The sequence below is a fragment of the Hippopotamus amphibius genome, chromosome 6 (genome assembly GCF_030028045.1).
Source record: "Hippopotamus amphibius kiboko isolate mHipAmp2 chromosome 6, mHipAmp2.hap2, whole genome shotgun sequence".
Lineage (NCBI taxonomy): Eukaryota > Metazoa > Chordata > Mammalia > Artiodactyla > Hippopotamidae > Hippopotamus > Hippopotamus amphibius.
The window spans coordinates 162,714,060-162,729,424 of record NC_080191.1 but is presented as its reverse complement, the minus strand read 5'-3'; positions in this window follow the sequence as shown (position 1 = coordinate 162,729,424).

Below are 15,365 nucleotides of genomic sequence, written 5' to 3'. Positions count from 1 at the left end.
AAAGACGCTGGAACGTTTTAGGTAGCGCCGGCCTCGCGCAGGGCAGGTCCTGAGTCGGTGGAGGTTAACCTTCTGCTGCATCTCTGCTTCCCTGCTTAGCTTCCATCACTTGGGGGGAAAGAGGGAGAGCAAACTCTTGTACAAGATGACTGGGAATCCACCTGTGCGTCATGAATAAACATGGGGGGCAGGACTATTTGCAACACATTTTGGCCATGTTTCTGAGCTGCTTCTCAGGTCTAGGACATGAATCTGAATGGGGGAGGCAGAAAGCATGAGCAGAGGGCGGCCCCAGCTTGGAAATCTGGAGCCCCGGGTATAGGGCCGGCTTAACCAGCGACTGAGCGGTCACATTCATTCATTCATTATCCACTTCTTCAGGAGGAATTTATGGAACACCTACTACACCTGTTACGTAGTACTGGGTTAGACATTGGAGGCAACGGGTAGAACATAGTTTACTAGACTGTGTGTTTCCTGGAAGCGAGGGTCCTGTCCTTATTTCTCCAGGGCCTACACATGACCCTGCCTCAAGGAGCGCCTAAACTAGTGGGATATTTGGACAAGGAATTTCCTTTCCTGCAAGTCCATGTTCTCATTGGTATAATGGTTTTGGGGACGTGGACCTCATAATCTCTAAGATCCCGTCTAACCTGGGTGCTCTGTTCTGCGGTTGCTTTACCTGGTGTCCTGCAGTGAGAAAGGTTTGCATACAGAGACGGAGCAAAGGTCACAGAACAATCTGCAGCGGAGGTGAAATGAAACCGCAGAGCCTCCGGGGAGGCATGAAGCTAGTGTATCCCCTTCACCGCTGAGATAAGACAAAGCCCGGTCCAGACACTCAGTCAGTGCGCAGAGGCACTGCAGGAACAGGAGCACTGGCTCCGGGTCTTGGTGGACCCTTCCCTTAGGGCAGGGGTGGGGCTTATCTGGCAACCCGCTGAACAGCCCCCGGGGCCAGACGGGGAGCCAAATGTTGAAGCTGAACACGCTCAGGACCGAGAACCAGAATCTCTGAGTTCCTGTCACAGTCCCCCTCCCCCTGCTTTTACCTGTGTCACCAAAACTCTCTGGGGATGGCGACACCTACCTCCCATATTACAGTGGTGATTAAATGTGAAAACACATATGAAAGGTCTTCGTAAATTCTAAAGTGCTTTATACATGGAAAATAGAATTAATAATTCTGAAGGAGGGAGAAATAAAAGGGCACCTTAAAGAATGAAGACATACCACCTAGGTGGATAGCTGTGTGCCAGGCACTGAAGTAAGCACTTCATAAACACCAACTCATTTACACCTCATGACGTGAGGTGGGAGTTATTTTTCCCATTTTACAGCAGAGGAAACGGAGTCCCTGGGAGTTTAAGTAACTTGATGAGAATCCCCCAGCAGTAAGTGACAAAGCTAGGGTTCACAGTGAGGGAGGCTGGTTGCAGGATCTGTGCTCTTCATCAATGTGCCCTTCTGCCTCCCTGCGTGGAAAAATGTTTTCTAACTCAAGTTAGTTCCAGCCAAAAAACGTGGCCTGAGAGCCAGACTGAGCACTGGACACGTGACCGTGAAGACACGGGAGCATAAGCAAATAAGGAAATACTCTGAGGAATAAGGAAACAGATACCGCAAACATGATTGGTATTGGAATAATGTAAAGAAAAATGTGGATGTGGAAAAGATGAAGAGTGACCCAGAGGCTCTGCATTCATCAGACGAGGGAACAGGGTGGTGGATAAAGAGCAGTTCAAAGTGAAGCCGAAGAGGTCAGGTGTTGGAGCCTGATGGTGGACGCTCTAGGGCGATCAGGCTTTCACCTGGAGCTGGTAGGGAATGATGAAGGTTTCAGAGCAGGTGAGCAGTGCATCAAACGTGGAATTTTAAGAGAGTTAAACTAACAAAAGAGAAGAAAGCCATTCATCCTGGACCAGTACTGTTACCATAGTCTGTGGACTGGTAAAGATAAAGTTAGAAGAAAGTTAATTTTTCAAGTTGGACCCCTCACCAGGGAAAAGAGGGGATGAAATTTCAGGGATTTAGTACATCACTGATACTCAAAATGGTGCAGAATGGAGAGGGGGTCCCAGAAGATTTGGTTGAAAGGATGTCTGGAGTGATGTGTCTCCAGCTGTGCTTGACTCTCACTTCATTGTTGAGGAGGTGACCTTGCCGCTGGCGGACTCCTCGGGGGATGGGGAATTGTCACCCCAGGAAGCAGCCTGCTCTATCCTCCTGCCAGAATGAGTTTTTGTTCTTTTCTTTTCCTTCTTATTTAACTACAAGTGCTCAGCTCTGCTTTATTCAAACAGAAGAATGTCTTTATCTCAGTATTGCCATGTTGGCAACCCCCATGGGCCTAAAACCTGCACTAAGTGTCAGTAAGGGAACTTTGTGGGTCCGAAGGGGCTGGATCTGGGAGGCTTAGGGCCCTCAGGAGAGACAGACAAACTTAGTAATTCGGGGGAGGAAGTCCAGCTACGTGGGTGAGACACAGAGCTTAGAGGTAGAAGAAAAGAAGGAGCGACTGTTTGTGGGCCTGTGCAGCCAAAGTCCAAGAGCTGGGCTTCAGGAATCACTTTTTTAGTTAGGAAATAGGTGAAGGGCCCCAAATAAATCTCAACTCTAATTCCTGTTAAGAAGCCCCTATCTCTTTTAAATGAATGACCGGAGAAATCTTACAGATCATTCCTGCAACCAATACCTACTTGGGGTCAGGCAGTGAGATTTACAAGTGGGCCAGGCATCCCTCTTATCCTGAGAGGCCCACAGTCTAGGGAGCAGATGAAGGGGACAAACGGACGAGCAAAAGAATCTGCGATGTGTTCATGGGTGGCTACCAGTCCAAGCTCCATGAGGCCAGAACTATGTCTGTTTTTGTTCATAACACTGGATTCTCAGTGCCTAGAGTGAAGCCTGGCATATTCTCAATAAATACTGATTGAATGAATAAATAACTAAGTGAAGGAATGTGTCTGATAGCATCTGATCTAAAACCATCATGGAGTTCTTCTGACCTTCAACTTAATAATTTACTCGCTGTAACCTGGTGATCCTTATGTCGTAAGGTCTCCTGTGAGGCTTGTCTTGGCAGGTAGATATTAGCTAATTGAGGATAGGCACGCGGCATCTACCGCTTTCTATGACAGTGCTGCCCATCCCAGTACTGGTTCCTTGGCCACATGTCGAATCAGCAGAAGCCTGACTTGTTGAGTGAACTTGGGGAAGTCATTTAACCTCTTGAAGCGTCAGTTTCTTTTCTGTGAAAGAAAGAGAGCATCCCATCTAGGTCATGTTTAGTTATTAAATAATTTCATTCCAAGAAAGAGCTTGACCTTGTTGAGAAAGGAACCAAATGGAAGGGAGATCTTTTTCCTAAAGCAGCTCGATCTCATCAGAGCATTTAGACTCAAAGGTTAGCCCCAGGGAGCAGCTGACATTAGAGGGGAATTTTAACCTGTGAACTTTTGGCTTAAAAGTAAGAGTTCAACTCTGCCCTGGTTCTCTCTGGTGTTGCAATGTTGGCCAGAGGTGGCTGCTGTACTCTGTGAACGACCGGAAACCCCAAATTGGGTTTGCATCTCTCTGGCCGAGGTACCTTCCCCAGCTTCACCTCCAGATGTTCCATGGGGGTTTGAGGTGTGGAGGAGGAGTTAACGGAGCTTGGTGTCTCTCTGATTGAGGTGAGTCTGTGCACCCGCATGCACGAGAGAGCTGGGGGTGGGGGTGTCCCAGCCCGTTTCTGTGAACGTGTGCCACAGACAGCCACGGGGCGCTTTAGCAAGAAGGAAGAAAAAAATGCTTCTATAATCACGAGATAGAGGGTTCCCCACCTTCTCTCTCAGAAAGTTTGGAGGCCATTTCTTTTTCAGCAGGCTGCCAAGACTTTCCCCACATCAGTAATATTTCAATGACTTTTACAAACTCTCCTGCCTGCTTTTTAATAAGCAGGGCTTTGCATTGATGGTACATGTGCAAGGTCTGACCTTTTCATAGGAAAAAACATTCATAACCAAAGCCTATATATAGAAGCTGAAGACGGGAGCAGATAAAGATGTAGGTCATATGACTTGTTTTGTGTGTGAAGCACAATGCAAGAGGGGCGCAGCCAGGCAATTCAAAACCCATGAAATACTGCCACGGGCTTGAACCTTCCTAATATTTATCAAAGTCTTTCAATGATGACTTTGTTTTCAACTGGGAGTTTTAACGCCACCTTCTATCCCTGAACACAGGATTTTTTTTCTCCACAGGGGAAATTTACTTAGTTTGAAAACGTATATCACTATCTGGTTAACCCTTAACAATTCCTGTTAAAGGAAAGAAGAATGGTGGCCGTAAAAATTTATCCAGTGAACAAATATTTCACATAACATGATTGGGAATCCAAAAATCTGATGTGTGTCGGAGGAAAACATTTCTCCAGGCTCATCGTTACCTAAGTGAACAGAAACCAAATTCCTCAGTGTTCAGGGCTAACGTGACGGGGAAGTTGCTTGCCTTTCCAACAATCTCTCTTGTGCCCCTTTTTATACACCTCATTCCACCAAATCTTATACTCCTATGTCTCTGTGTTCCTTTATCTTGGCCTTTGCTCCCTTTCTTCTCTCTTCTTTGCACCCCCCTTCCTAGACATCTCTGTAGGTACAAGTCTATTCTGAAATCTACGGCTCAAATGCAGTCGCCTCTGAGAATCCTTCCTTCTCTCCTTTCCCAAGCGCTTTGTTTTTTTATGAGCTGATCATAGCTTGCCCTGGCTTATGCTTCCTGGTGTCCATTATATTCCGTTCTGTTAGGCTGAACACGCTTTGAGAGCAGGGCAAGAGCCATGTTTGGGGCACTCTGAACCCCCATAGCAAGTGATACTGAAGATCATGTACCACAGGTAGCATCTATAACATACATTCCAGCAAAATGTTTATTGGCTGCATGAATCTGGCTTGGAATGCACTAACGGTGATCTGTGGAGTGTTTATGCACAGCTACTGTGCTAGGCATTATCTCATTTGAACATCCCTAATAACCCCATGAAGTTAGTGTTAGTGTGTCACCTTCCACAGCTGAAAACATTAAAGCTCCAAGGAGGCTGAAACCTCACCCAACATCACGTAGCTGGCAGAACGATAGGTCAGGACGCAGACTGAGATCCGTCCCGCCCAGTGCTTTGCTGGGGGCTGACTTGTTCCAGCTTATAAGAGCCGATGAGGAATTTGGTGAACTGGGTGAAAGCGCAGCTGTTGTCAAAAATTAAATCATGTAAACATGCAAGTAAATCACATTAAAAACAATGGTAAAAAATACTCAACACTCATCACTTCCTATTTATTTTATGAAATTGTATTATCATATATGTTCTTGAGGTTATTAATATTGCTTTTATCTGTATGTTAGAACCATTACATACTGCTGTGCCTCTCTTCCAAACTACACAATCAATGATGTTGCCCTGGTAGCTTGAAAGTGACCATGGTGGGAATATCTATACCAAGGGTATTGGAAAACACAACAAATGGGACTTTCCTCCGACCACACCCCTCCCACTTAGAGCCAGTTGTTAAACATTTACCAGCATACCACTGATCTGGCCCCAAAGTGAGAGAAATACCTCAGTAAGTAATAGGCTTTGGATTCAATAGACATCCAGACTCTTCTGTTTTCAGGCTTACTTTTCACTCAGTAGGGCCTAGCTTTGGACCTGCACAGATAAACTGCTTCCTAATGATAGAACATTGACACTTACATGGCTCCTTTGGGCTTCAGTGTTGGAGGAAAAGTCACTGTTAGCAGTTACGCTTTGCCTGTACCCATGTAGCCTAAACCCCTAACACAAATTTCATTATGCTCTTCCTGTACCCAGGAACACATGATGAATCTCTTATAGAGCAAAATGGGAATTCCAAAATACGGATATAAATTTATTTCCCCAAATTTACGTGAGTATAATAACCTACTGCTTGATCTACGTGTCCTCGGAAACTGGATTTCACGTACAGTTTCCACACTGCGTATTTTATGTGTGGTTCTCATGAAATGAGATCTGACCTTTGAACCAGAGGTTATGGGGTCTGGTACTAATTCTTTAACTCAAGAGCAGGTGCGTTAGCAACGCTGGGCCTCAGTGTCCTCATCTGTTCAGCGAGGAATTTGGCTTAGATGTCCTCATAGATCCTTCTGTCTCTCTTTCTCAATGACACTGCGTGTTGCTTCTCTTCTCTAGGGCTCAGTTTGTGCATCCGTAACCAATGGGGGGTTGAACCAGGTAGTTCCTCATATCCTCTGCAGCTCCATCAGCTTGTGGATCAATGTGAAAAGCCTTGTCTTCTGCCTAGTGTGTCACGCCTTTCGGATACCATCATGCCTTACTGACCACCGGAAAAATGCCAGGTAACCTGCTGAGCACCCAGAGCTCAAGTGCCGAGAGAGGACTTGGAGATGGAGCTGCTTCTCTGGTCGGGAGCTCTAACTGCCGCAGGACCAGGCTGTCACAGCCCTCAAAACAAAGGGAAATGCGTGGGCAGAGGGAGCGCCTCTGCTGTTTTCTTTTAGATGGTCTAGGAGACTAAAGAAGTGAGGGTGAAATATCTGTACACGGGTTTTGATTTGACACTCCAGCTAGGTCTGCAGTGAGGAGGGTGGGGGCGAGGGAGGCGCAAGACGTAAGACGGGTGACACTTTCTGTTGGACTGGGGAGACGGGGGTGACGGTGGAAAGGAAGAGTGGGCTATGCAGGAGCTGCTGGGGTAATTCTCAGGGTGAATAGAGCACTAGCTAGCACATCTCCATCCCTGCCCTTTCTTGTTGACCCTGAACCTGCAGCTCATTTGTATCTCTATGGAAAATCAAAAAGTGTTCGTAACCCCTCATCTACATGTTCATCCTCCTCCTCCCCCACACAGCCCCTTATGCTTTTCAGGTTACAGGCACTTTGACGTCTAAAATCTCATCTGACCCACAAGACAACTCTGTGAACTTGGATTTTTCAGAGGAAGAATCAGAGGTTCGGAAAGGGAACTGAAGTTAATATCACCTAGATTGTAGAGCTGACACTGGAGTGGAGCCTGTTCTTTGGACTCCAAGATGGGTGCATGTTTCCAGCTCCCAAATGACTACAAGTGTTGGAATAAAAATAATTCTTGATGTCAAGGCTGTTAGCTGAAATCACATGTTTTTGAGCTGCTACTCGCCTGAGGACTCACAGAACCGCACTAGGGAAAGGAGGAACTGATGCATTCATGGGCTCAGTGGATCCTGGAAGTGGAGGGGACCCTGCACATCCCCGCCCAAACCCTTCAATTTTCAGATGGGGGAAATGCAGCCCACAGAGGCACGTGGCACATTCAAAGTCAGGTACAGCGTCAGGGTCGAGTCTGGGACTTTACCTTCTGGTCATCGCCATCTGCTCAGGTACTGCTCACTTTTGATGGCTTTTTAGCCACCAGCAACATTACAAGATCATAACTACTCTGAATGCCTTGACCATCACTGTGAGGCAAAGTAACATTTTCTACCAGCAGGGACGTGGACAGGAGAATTGTGCATGGAGGCAGGCCAACACGCTCCAATCTCAGCTGTCATTTTGCGTTTGATCTCTTCAGTGCCAGCAACTGGATTTATTGCTGGTGAGAACGGTGACTCATGCTCCTTTGACATCAACTAACTAATTTATCCTGCTGGGGCTTGGTAGGTACAAATGTTTAGCATGTGATCAAAAATAGAGACCCCCCCGCCCCCGTCATCCAGACCCTTAAGATCACTCTTGCCTAAGCCTGATGACTTTCTCAAACCCAAATCAAACTTTTACGTCAAATGTAATCAGCTTTATTTTAGGCGACTTGAAACAAATCGCTGACTCGTAACCCAGTCGTGAAGGCTAGCAAAGTGTAAAAGGGAAAAGAGTCTCATCTAAGAGTTCCCTGTCCTGAGTCTATCCTCACTTTTCTAATTAAATTGCTTTGTCACCTTTGGCAACTCATTTCCTCCCTCTGAGCGCGTTATTCCCATCTACCAAATGAGAGGGTTAAAGTGGGTGACTTTAGGGGATTATCTATTTTAAGGCTCTCCTTTAAAGATCACACTTTTATCAGAGGCATCTTGCTACATCCCAGTTTTTCTATATGATCTTGATATGCTTTGGGGATGAGGTTTAACCTGTGTTCTAAATCCGGTTCTGCTCTATTTCTAAAAGGATGAAGAAAGCTAAGAAGAACTACATCTATTTAACCTGTAGAAAGTTAACTTCAGGATCAGTGGGGGGGGGGGGGGGGGGGGGGGAGGGGGGAGCGTGTACAATGAAGTTCAGAACTTGACATCACTTAAGCTTTCTCTCTCTCATTACAGTATTTCTTCTGAAACCTACTGTTCAGGCGAGATGGACAGGGCACCCACCATCACCGTCTAAGAGGTAAAGATGATTTCAGAGGAAGATCCTACAGGGCTAAAACCAAATGAAATGTTCTACTTTAAAAGTCACAGATAGTTGTCTCAAGATTCAGCTGGCTTTGATCCTGGAGAGCTGGCTGTATTGATTTTTCCAACATGACTGTGAGAACTCAGGTCTAAACTTGGGTCTCTTCATTCACTTTATTCAACGAATATTTCCTAAGTGCCTATGCAGTGCCAGGCACTTTGCTGTGGCTGTGGGAAAACAAGGATAATTTTAATACTACCCCAATCATAAGGAACTCAAGAGGTCTTTCAGAGATGATTTGGCAGGTGCAGAGATTACTGTAGTTTAAGGCAGTGGCTTCAATGCCATGAGAAACCTCGAGGCTGTTCAGAGGAGAGAGATTCTCCATCTCACTGAAAGTTCTTCCCAAAGGAAGTGGCATCTCCAGTCTTGTTGATGGTCAGGAAAGATTTTAATTCAGTGTTAATAAGTCAGAGATTGGGGAGCTTACTCCTTTGTGATTCTTTTTTTTTTTTTTTCATTTGTAGAATGTGATAAGAATAGTATCAGCCTCATAGACTTGTGAGTAATATGTGACTTCATATGATTAAAACTCTTAGAAAAGTTCCTGGAACATTGTAAGTGCTCAAAAACATTCATCATTATTTTTATTCTTAGCATCAGAGTAAAATTACCAAAAAGTTTCTTGCAGTCTCAAGAGAGAGGTCCATGGAGGGAAGACCCATGCTCATAGACTTTCTTTGTATGTTACAGTGAAACCTACTCAGGTCTTCACAGGTGTCCAGGCTGTGCAACTCACAAGTGTGCTCTCACTTTCTCCCTCTCCTGCAAACTCCTCTTTCTGTCTCTCCATCTCAAACACACCACACACACACACACACACACACACACACGCGCAACTGTTTCTCTGTGTAGAAGCTGGACTGTTTATCAAAAGCCCCAGGTGTAGGAGTGGTTCAAATGATTTTTGGAAACTGAAATGATTTCAGAGATAATAGGCATCAAGACTGTGGGTGTAAAATACAAACAATAGGCGAGTTCATAGTGAAATCTTTACATTGAGGAGAGGTGGGTTTTCCTTTTGTTGCTTTTTTTTTTTTTTTTTCCAAAAGCATCATCATTTATGTGGTTTGAAAATGATCTTTCCTCTGGAAATTAGACATTGCGACATACAACACAGAGATGTAGCTGATTAATTGTATGAACGCTCAATCTCTTTTGAGCGTGGCTGCGTCCTCCTTCAGGCATGGCAGCCTACAAGAATGAATTTGCTTTGAGTCAGATATTTTACATAAACCAGAGAGGTTACCCCTAAGATGAACTGTCTGGCTTACTGTTCCCCACCCCCATCGCGTCCCACACACCATCGCAGGAAGGTATTAGCAGTTTCAAAACTTGAACTTTCTCTCAAACATTTCTTTACTTGAACCAAGCAGGACTTCTGTAATAAAAAAGAATTGTCACTGTGCCAGCTGTAATGAACGATGATGGGCACGTTGTCCTTTTAGATGTAAAGCTAATGGGATAATATTTCTCACTTACCATCAGTGTGGCAAATACGGGGGAGAGGTTTGCCCTCCTGGATCCAGCTGCATCGTTTTGTCTCTCTGGTCACATTGTGAACAAAGATAAGCAGTTGCAAGAGGCTGACCAGGACTAGGGTCCTTGAAGCTCATCTGGTTCACCCCACACCTCTTCTATTTCGTAGATGGAGAGATTGAGGGCCAAAGAGAGAGACTGACTTGCTGAAGGTCACGGAGGGGTTAGAACCCAGAACTTTTGAATCGCAGTCCAGGATTCCAACAATAGAACAAAAGATGAACACTAGCCCACAACCACAGTGCTCTCATAAAGCGTAATGAAATGATACAATAATATCTGGCTTGAAGAGTTGTTACGGGGATAAATAAGAAATCTTCACGTAAAATCTTAAAGCACTACCTAGGTGGTTGATAAAGACTGCAGACCATTTACCCAAGTCAAAGGGAAAATGAGAATTATTTTCTTCCTGCAAATAAAACAGAAGTCCCAAGGTCATTTTAAATATGTTTGCCTGTATATCTTCTTTCAGCCTAAAGTTTCCTTCACATAGTTTAGCACTAGGGAGTTTCATGTCATTCTAGAATAAAAGATAATTTATCTCAGTCTATCATAGAACTAGCCATCTCTAACCAAGCACAAATGTGGCTGAGGTCAAAAGCAGAAATACTACTTTAAACTTGAAGATAGCATTTGCAGACTTAAACCCAGAGCAGGAAGTCTACATTCAGAGTGGAGGATCCCCAAACAGGTAAAGAATATCTTTGGCACCACAAAGACTTCCCCTAGAGCGGGGAAGATGGGAAGAGATGGTAGAAGGTTAGTTCACAACATATGCTGGGCTTGAGAATGGAAGTACACGCTGCTCATGGGACTTTTAAGATAGGAATTTAAGACAAGTCGAGTCACCTGTGAGATTGGCAGCAACACATTGGATGCTTGTGGAAGCAGGATCAGACTTGTCTGGAGCCAACTATAGGAGGAAGTTCCCATGACACAGAGTGTGGTTTAGAACTTTTGGACAATCTAAACTGTTAAAACATGGGGCCAGGCTGCCCCTAAGAGGAGAGCATGTCATCCCAGAAGCTGTCCTCCAGGGGCTGTGGAAGGGATGCCAAAGGGAAGAGTCAGGCTGAGAGGGGCTGCAGACCAGATAAAGCCCCCTGTGCTCTCCTATACCCCAAGAGGTTCTCCAAGAGTCTAGAATTCCTTTCTCCAAAGAGGAAGGATGCTGGAAGAGCCACGGGAGTCAGAAGGGCAATAGACAGAATGGAAACTCCTTAAGCAGCCTCACCTTTCTTCTCCCATAAAAAGAAAATGATGGGATCCAGCTCTCAGGGAAATGAAAGGGCAGTAACTTTCCAAGGCAATCAAAGGAGCTTCCTCTAGTCCTATATTCAGGCCACATGTGGAAGTGCTTGCTTTCAGATGGAGTGTGGGTTTTTTTTTTTTTCTTCCAGCACAAAGCCTTGTGTGGCTGAAGTGATGTGATCCAGATTGTGCAGCTGGGTTGCTCCGTGCTAGGTGGTACCCGGTGTGGTGGGCCACCCTCCATGGCCTAGCAAGTACAGCACTGGGTGGCGGCGCTGGGGTGGTTGTCAAATTTCTCTTGGAATCTGTGAGGGTGCTTTAAAAGACTGGTGGGATCATCAGAGAATGTCCTGCTGTTTATCAAAATGAGCTCCACAGAATACTAATTCCATGAGATCCATGTTCTAGGGCCAACTTAAAGGAATGTTGTACATCCATAGCCCCTGCCCACGTGGATTTGCATGTAAAGGCTCTGAGAAGGGCTGGAGCAAAGCAACCTGTTTCATTTTGAACAATCCTACTTTTTTACTAACTTATTTGACCACGCTAACCATTTTTACTTAATACTACAGTCATCCTGAGTGCTTATGCTCTGTGGTGTCTCCTTTGGGTAACATTTTTGGGTAATCCCATGAATTCACTGACACAGGGATCCATGGAATGTTAGAACTGAAAGCAACACAGGGCTTAATCCCTTCCTCTACTTTTTAAATAAAGAAAGCAGAGACCTAGAAGGGTTGTACAAAAGTAATGACCAATGGCCATTAACCCTGACCTATAAGAACCTAAAATTTAAAAGTGTCAGCACATGACTGCGCAACGTTAAGTCATGGATTATGATGTAATATTATATTATATATTAGGTTAAATGGGAGTTACAAGAACACCGGACTTGGAATGAATAGAACTGCCTTCTAACCTGAGCTCTCTGGCTTTTCCCCTCTTACGGCTTGGGCCCTTCACTTAATAAAAGCGCTGGTTACTTTCTCCTGTCTAAATTGGGAAGGATAATGCTTATTTGGCTTATTTCACACGTTCTGGTGAGAATGAAGAGAGAGAAAGGATGTGAAAGTGGTTTATAAATTGTAAGGTACTATATAAATTGTAAGGTACTGTATAAATGGTGGAGGTCCTTCTCCCCCTAACAGGTTGACGCGTCAGTTGGCATTGGGAGGATGTGTACATTTTCTGTCGCTTTCCTATTTCTTGAGGTTTGCACACATCTCTCCACACACTCCATCTTTTAACCACTTTCCCGGGTTAGTGAGATGACCTGTTACCTCTGCGTGGAAGCTCTCAGCAAAGCTAGTTGCCCCCTGGAATGAGACATGGAATCTAGGACCTTAACTCACACATAGCCAAGCTGGCTTGCAAGGGAAAGCAGAAAGCTATGGGGAGGGCCAAACCCCCAGCAGTTTTAGACATTCAGTTCCTACGTCTCATAAACACCTGTGAAGAATACAGAGGCCTCCAAATTCTGTGTTGTCAGGACTGAACAAAAGAAAAAGAAGAAACCGACAACATTAGCACCGAGAGAAAAGAGCTGCACAGAGGGAGTGACTCAGTTGATGAAGCCTGGGTATCTTATCTCTGGAATGTTATTGATGATCTGGGTGTAGTGTGAGATCTTAAGTGAAATGAATTGGTGGTTTCAGTTCCGGATATGGTATGCAAAGAAAAAAAAATTGCTCTTTGAAATTCAGAGCTTCCTCGTCTGGGCTTCAGGAAGCCACACGCCTGAAGTTGAGTGTGGAAACTGACTCATTTCTAGCCCTTTGAGATTAGCCTCTCCAGCCCCCAGACTGTGGGCAGGATCTGAGGCCTAATGGGAAACCAGAATTGGGTCCCGCCACACCTGGAGAAGGGGAGCACAAAGAAGGGTGTCAGGTATACACCTTTTAGGGTGCTTGGCCTCCCAGAAGGTTCTACAGGTGGTGGACCTTCTGGACAAACTATCCCCAAAGCTTTTCAACTTGCATTTGGTGGGGGGTGGGTGGTCTGAAGTGGGAGGAAACAGAAATTCAAATGCAGCACTTACCTAATTTTCAAAGTCACGTTAAAGCAGTTTGGCTGTCTGACCCACTTGGGGGAAGAACTTGACCCTGAAGTTCTTTTTTTAATAAATTTATCTTTATTTATTTATTTATTTATTTATTTACTTATTGGGTCTGCATTGGGTCTTTGTTGCTGCACGCAGGCTTTCTCTAGTTGCTGTGAGCAGGGCTACTCTTCGTTGTGTTGCATGGGTTTCTCATTGCGGTGGCTTCTCTTGTTGCAGAGCATGGGGTCTAGGCACTTGGGCTTCAGTAGTTGTGGCACATGGGCTCAATAGTTGTGGCTCACGGGCTCTAGAGCTCAGGCTCAATAGTTGTGGTGCACGGGCTTAGTTGCTCCGCAGCATGTGGGATCTTCCCAGACCAGGGATCTAACCTGTGTCCCCTGCATTGGCAGGCAGATTCTTAACCACTGTGCCACCAGGGAAGTCCCGACCCTGAAGTTCTGAGTGTAAAGGATATTACGTTTTTCCACACCATCCAGCCCTCAGAAGTAATGAGTCTTTCTTTGCTTCCTAACAATGACTGTCCCAACAATCGGTGGATCTGGTATTCTCTGTGCTGCTTAGGGACAAGGGAGGCCTAGGGGAAGCATTTTAAATAACTTCTTTAGAAGAGAAAAGCATGATAAATATCGCGTTTCCCCATTTTCCCTTTACACCTCAAACAGAGTTGCCCATGACGTGTGAGTTAAACCTCAGGAGGGCAGGAGGGAACTCAGATTTTCTAGAAGGACCATTTCAAGCTCGACCCTTTAGACCTTGAATCAGTGGTTTCCAGACTGCCTGAAGACCATCTCAGCAAGAGAAACAACCATTAAGATGACCTTTTGTGTCATTCTGATCAACACATTAAAAAACCCTGAACAATTGGTTTGAGGGTGATGAGAAGATTGCTGGTTTAAATGGAAGCCAGTGAGAGACAAGGTGATACTGGGGAGAGGGGACCAACTAAAGATGTGGCTCAGGGTCAGAAGATCTGAGTTCACTAACTCTATGACTTCCGACAAGCCACTTAATCTCTCTAAACCTCCCTTTTCTCATCTGTGAAGGGAGAACACTAATTACAAACGACAGCACATACGTGAAGGCATTTGCCTTATAAATGGTAAGGACTGTGCAAAGGTTCATAGTTGTTACTATATATAAGCTTTTAAATATGAACGATTAATGTGTTAGAAGTTAAATTTCAGACTTCATCATAGAATAAGCACTCATCTTCCAAATTTTCTCATCTGGAAAGCACTCATGAAACATATTAGTCCACATTATTGATTTATTTGCATGGCACTTCCAAAAAGTATCCAAAGTAACTCATAAGATACAGAAATAAGAGCCTCATTAAAACACAGATAAAAGATTAAGATCTGGCCAGGAAAGAAGAGGACAGCTAGGAGGAAGAAAACTCAGAATTAGAATAACTTTACTGAAACATATAGTGTGATTTTGAGCTTCCTAGCAGCTTAGACAAAAAGGGAAATGTCTGGTATTGCTCAGTCCTTTTTATCCAGTAAAGGAAGAATAGCTTATGTATGGATTGGGAAAGGGGACCAAATCCTTCCTGGCCCTAAATTCCACAAGAAATTTATCATGGACATCTTTATTTCAGGGCTTTGAAAGAAGAAAAGGGGCAGGATCTTCAAAAGGAGATGTAGCAAAGATACTGTTCCAGTCTAACCACTAGGTGATATTTCCCTCTGTGAATCAGTGTTTGCCCCGGAACAAATAAACAGCAAGATGATTAATAGAAGAAGCAGGCTGCCTTTAAAAAACAGGGCAGTGAAAATCAGAATGTTTGCCCCTGGCTGGGGCACGTACTCGCTGGCCTGGGCACTCATGGAGGCAGTCGCCATTCATTAGGGGAGTCCAGTCAGCAAGGCAATCTACAAGGTGCCTTGCACAAGGTCACTTGGTGTCTCTGAAACTGACTCTGCATTCTGAGTTCCTTAATGTGATTTTTTAGGTCACAGTGTTCTAGGCAAAGCTCCCTATTGATGTACATCTCTCATGCAAGATTTAGATCACCTCTTTTCTGGCAGAGCTCCATGGAAACACCGCCCATGA